The sequence below is a fragment of the Enhydra lutris genome, unplaced genomic scaffold (assembly GCF_002288905.1).
Source record: "Enhydra lutris kenyoni isolate GAN:26980312 unplaced genomic scaffold, ASM228890v2 scaffoldscaffold52, whole genome shotgun sequence".
NCBI classification, from domain to species: Eukaryota; Metazoa; Chordata; class Mammalia; order Carnivora; family Mustelidae; genus Enhydra; species Enhydra lutris.
Genome location: NW_019154136.1, coordinates 1191849 through 1197733, shown reverse-complemented (window position 1 = coordinate 1197733; position 5885 = coordinate 1191849). Strand labels below are relative to the sequence as shown.

Sequence of the window (5885 nt, the reverse complement as noted above, 5' to 3'; positions counted from 1 at the left end):
TCCCTACATCCAGTAATAGCAAGGAGCTGGAACCATCCCTAGGCCCCAAGAGGAAAGAAGATAGAGGATGGAATGGTTTACTGAACCCAGAATCAAGAAGAAAAGAATCACAGGGAGAAGGCTCCAGAGCTGGGATTTCTGTCCATAGACACAGCCAACTATAAGTGATCCAGCACAGTGGGGCCCAGGGAAGGACTACCCTACCCCGGTCTCCTTCCTCACTCTTTTCGCCTATGAATAGGCCTCCCTGGCCAAACCAACTCAGAAGTTAAAGGGTGTATTAGTCAGGGTTTTCCAGAAAAACAGAACCTATATTGGGTAAGGGGAGAGAAATTAATTTTTTTTTAAGATCTTATTTATTTGTTTGACAGAGAGAGATCACAAGTAGGCAGAGAGGCAGGCAGAGAGAGAGGAAGGGAAGCAAGCTCCCCAGTTAGCAGAGAGCCTGATGCGGGGCTCAATCCCAGGACCCCAGGATCATGACCTGAGCTGAAGGCAGAGGCTTTAACCCACTGAGCCACCCAGGTGCCCCGAAAGAAATTAATTTTAAGAAACTGACTCATGCAACTGGGGTGGTTAAATACTGCAACCCTGAGCTAGAACTTCTTTGGGAAACCTCAGGTTTTGCCCTTCAGGCCTTCAACTGATTGGATGAGGCGAATCATTAAGGGGAGTGATCTGCTTTACTTCAAGTATACTGATTATACATGTTATACCTTCACAGTAACACCTAGACTTGTGTTTAATTAAATAAGTGGATAATATAGCCCAGCCACAGTTGATGCTTCAACTAACCATGACAGAGGTCCAGAAGGACCTGTTGATGTAGTTTATGCAGGCTGGCCTCCCTCATGAACACACAGAACAGAGAAAGTTTCAAGGAGGATGGACCTGGAGGAGCAGAGAGTAAAAAGAAGCTATCCATGGGGCGCCCAGGTGGCTCAGTGGGTTGAGCTTCTGCCTTCAGCTCAGGTCATGATCTCAGGGTCCTGGCATCAAGCCCCTCATTGGGCTCTCTGCTCAGCGGGGAGCCTGCTTCCCCCTCTCTCTCTCTGCCCGCCTCTCTGCCTACTTGTGATCTCTGTCTGTCAAATAAATAAATAAAATCTTTAAAAAAAAAAAAAAAAAGCTATCCAGCACAGTTTTGTTTTGTTTTGTTTAAGATTTTATTTATTTATTTAATTGACAGAGAGACAGAGAGAGAGACAGGGAACACAAGCAGGGGGAGTGGGAGACGGAAAAGCAGGTTTCCCACTGAGCAGGGAGCTCGATGCGGGGCTCCATCCCAGGACCCTGGGATCACGACCTGAGCTGAAGGCAGAGGCTTAACAACCAAGCCACCCAGGCGCCCCTATCTAGCACAGTTTAAATTAGCTGTGCTGTGAGCAAAAGTATTCTGCGGTAAAATAAATTTGAGAAACACTGAGTCAAACAAAGTTAATCCAATTATTTTCCTAGTAAATTGATGAGGGGAGGCATTCTGAACAGGAGAGGTAGGATAGTCAAAGGCTCAGGGGTTAAGAGGAGGGTATACATGTGCACTCCGAGTGGGAGGTGTAAATGAGCTTGTGTACCAGAAGCAGGATGTCCAAGCAGAGGGGCTGTTAAGTGGAGGTGCTTACAGGCTGAGGACTTTAGAATATACAATTAGGAGGTTTAATTTAATTCAAGGGGTAATTTAAAGTTATTCTGGGCTTCTTAGAATGGGAGTGACCTAAACTAAAGAAAAGCTGAGGAAAGTATTCATGCTGCTATGTGTAGGATGCATTAGAAAAAGACAAGAAACTGAGAAGCCAGAAAGGAAGCAGATGATGCACTGTGGATCCAAGATGGCCGCCGATTATTATGGGATTATGGTGGGAGTGAAAAGGAAGCAGGAGAGTCAGGGAAGTTTCCAGAGGAAAAAATACATAGGGGCAGACTGGAAGTAGAAAGTAAAAGAAGGATATAATTCTAAAGTTGGAAAACAATTACAATGTTATTTTGTCATAATTAAAGATCTAGGGAAAACGCCAGGCTTACTTGTTGGAGCATGAGGGAGTCCATGAATTCTGTTTCGAGGCCTCTTTGAGCTGAGTAGACACTAGGAGCAGAGCTCACCTCCCCCAACCAAAAAAATTTATGGACAAGAAGTTACTGAAATTAGATGGCTGCAGCCATGTCCAAGGACTACTGCAAGGATCTGATCCTTTTATGAATCTCCTGAGACAGAAATGTGTGGAGATGACAGCTAGTGGACGATAGGACAATACTGGAATGGTGGTATCACGAGGAAACAGTATCATTATGTTACAAGCCTTGGCAGGAGTATAAACAATTTCTGTGTTCACCAGAGAAATCAACTGCTTCTACGTGCTCCTTTCCACAGCATCTATTTTACTAAATATAAAAATTGGGTTGTGTGCATTTTCATATTAAACATTTTTGTTAAATAAGCTTTTGTAATTTCAAAAAAAAAAAAAAAGCTCAATGATACTCATATAGTCCACCCAACTCCAATCAGCAACCAGTTCTTTCATCCCACACAAAAATTAGAAGTTGTTGGGGCGCCTGGGTAGCTCAGTGGGTTAAAGCCTCTGCCTTCGGCTCAGGTCATGATCCCAGGGTCCTGGGATCGAGCCCCGCATCGGGCTTTCTGCTTGGCAGGGAGCCTACTTCCTCCTCTCTCTCTGCCTGCCTCTCTGCCTACTTGTGATCTCTATCTGTCAAATAAATAAAATCTTAAAAAAAAAAAATTAGAAGTTGTTTTATATGAGAGGTCGAAATGACCCACTGTGCCACTGGAGAGCCACTTCTTACAGTAACAGAATAACCGGAAATGAAATTACAGAAGCTTCTTGAGGAAAAAGCTCAGAAAAGAATAAGCTCATAATGGGAAATAATCAGTGTAACTGAAGAAAACCGAGGAAGGATGTGTTAATAGATGCAATAAGACAGTGTATTTCATTACTGCAATTGATAAGGGGCTCCACACTTCAGCAGGCAAAGAATCAGGAACCATGGAAGAAATGCAATGTGTATATTTTTTTCACAAACTATTAATCTCCCATCCTGGCAACTGAAAATACATAAAGCTGTGTCCTATTCTCAATCGCGGCACCCAGTGACGACACAGGTAAAGCCTCACGCTCTCCAACCACTCACCCTGCCACAGCGAACAAGGAAGACCCTGTGAAGAAGGTTCTAACCCAAACCATGGCCCAAAGCAATGGACACTGGTCTTTGAGTTGGATGATTTAGACCCTGACTCTGCTACTTTACTCTAGAAAACCATTTTACCTTTCTTTCTTTTTTTTTTTTTTAAGATTTTATTTATTTATTTGACAGAGAGATCACAAGTAGACAGAGAGGCAGGCAGAGAGAGAGAGGAGGAAGCAGGCTCCCCGCTGAGCAGAGAGCCCGATGAAGGGCTCAATCCCAGGACCCTGGGATCATAACCTGAGCTGAAGGCAGAGGCTTTAACCCACTGAGGCACCCAGGCGCCCCCATTTCACCTTTCTTAATCTGTTTCTTCACCTTTAGAATGGTGATAGCTTACGTTCGAGTGATAACATGATCAATGAAATAATGTAAATTGAAAAAGTTTATGGAATGAAAATTAAAATCTAATCTATGGTATTATTACTCATTGGGGTCCTTTTACTATGAGAAGTCACTCCAACCTCCATTGGCCCCACCTGGGGTACAAAGGGACATTTGGAGCTCTAGACTTGGGCGCACTGCGAGTCATGGCAAGGTTCCATCCACAAACGGATTTCCTAGGGTCCCCAGTGAGCGGGAGAAAAGCACCTATGGCCCAGAACTTGGTCTCCTCCCTTAGTCCCATCTGGTTGCCATGGAAACCCTTAGTCACACTTTCAAGGATTCATTTAACCTGCCATTTTGAGTGCAACGGAGACAGAAAACTTGGCTTTAATATAGTCAGAATTAGTTTCATTAATTGCTTTTACAGAATTTTTCTGCCATTTAATAAAGAAAGCAAACTGTAGTAATTTTCCCAAAATGTCAGTGAATGAGAACACATGGGTAATTTCTCCTCTCTCAGAATGGCTTGATCTTGCTGATAAAAAACCATCTCTCGGGGCGCCTGGGTGGCTCAGTGGATTAAAGCCTCTGCCTTCGGCTCAGGTCATGATCCCAGGGTCCTGGGATCGAGCCCCGCATCGGGCTCTCTGCTCGGCAGGGAACCTGCTTCCTCCTCTCTCTCTCTCTGCCTGCCTCTCTGCCTACTTGTGATCTCTATCTGTCAAATAAAATAAATAAAATCTTTAAAAAAAAAAAAAAAAACCATCTCTCCTGAGTAAGAAGTTACCGTTTTCCCAGAGGATGTGTCAGAAACTTTGAAAATGCCAGCTGCAATGACAGTTCACTTTACAGAGGGCCCGAGACTAAGAAGGAATCATTACCTGGGTCCTCCTGCCACATCAGTCATTAAAGATCAGGAGGGATCTAAGACCCAGAAGTAACCGATGAAATCTGAAGCAGTGTGGTCAGCAAACCATGTTAGCAATTCCAAGGGTTCTACGAAACTGAGAGTGTACGCTTCAAAGACACTGAATGTGTTAACAACACAACAACAGATAGCTCATATTTGCTGAGCTATATATGCTATATATGCTATATATGCCTATATACCATGCTACGCTCCTTCCTCGCATCACCTCATTGAATCCTCACAAAAATCCTGTAAAGTTCAATGCCATTACTGCTTCTATTCTATAAAGGAGGAACCAGAGGTTAAGGGAGTTAAGCAAATAGTGTAAGCCCATAAAGAGAGTAAGGAATAAAGCTACCATGCCACAATGTGCAGGTACAATAAGAATCCCAAGGTCCAAGCTGCTTGTGCATAAATTCACATTGACTATTATCAGCATCTCAGTGGTTTCCATTTAACTCTTTCTACACACACAGACCCTCCAAAACAATCCTCCCACCCCAAAATATTCCTGAAAGTCTTAAAGGATGCCTCTCCTGTGCCCAACCATGGACCAGCTTGTCAGCCATAGACAGTACCTGGCATCTTCATGGTCCTTTCTCTCTTTCGGTTCACGCCATCAACGTCCTTGCCAATTTTGAAAATGCCAGAGCAGTCCTGGGCACCATGGAGAAGTAACAACTGGGGCTCTCAACCTTCCACAGCGACGCCCGTTGTCACCTGGATTCCAAAGCCCCTCATTCAGTGTCTGCTTCTCCCCTTCCTTGTCAGAGTTCAAAATTTGGCCTTCCTTTCCTGGTTTTTCCCAGTGCCAATTCCTTTGCCTCAGGCATACCATCAAAGTCAATTTATGCTAGGGTGTTTTGCAGAACACCTTTCATAATCCAAACTCCTATAATTCAAGAATAACTTTTTCGTTAAGACTGACAAAGAACAGTATCATGTAGCTGTGTTTATCAGCTACCATAGCAATAGCATAAATAGTTTCCAATTCACTCAGTCCACCAGCCTTAAACATATGTGATTACCGATTTTTGGAAGAGGTTCATACTATTTTAACTTTCGTCCCAGAAATGAGACTTCGTATGCATATTTGTATCACATTATTTCATATTTATATAATCCAAATTCACACAAGGCTATGTTAATATACGGACATTTCAGCCCCTCCCAACTCCCCCCACCACCCCGACTTCCACCCCATTCCCAAAGGAGGAGAAATCTTAACTTGAGAGTTAAGTGCTAAGTCTTTCCTCTGGTGTGTGGAATGTGGATATTGAAATGATTCTCAGAGAATTAAAAACAGATTACCCACCGCAGAGGCCCAAATGTAGCATGGAGGGCCAGATGCAGGGACTGCTGCCTTTGAGGAAGGTCTCACTGTGCATGAACAATACCGGGCTGGAACAGAGGAAGTGAATGAGGGACTATCACAGTGGTGAGAGGAGAG

At 43.8% G+C, this 5885-nt stretch overlaps 1 pseudogene; it reads left to right on the top strand.

Moving 5' to 3' along the window:
- The first annotated feature begins 2094 nt into the window (after nucleotides 1–2094).
- On the top strand, nucleotides 2095–2313 carry LOC111157197 (annotated as a pseudogene).
- The last annotated feature ends 3572 nt before the right edge of the window (nucleotides 2314–5885 follow it).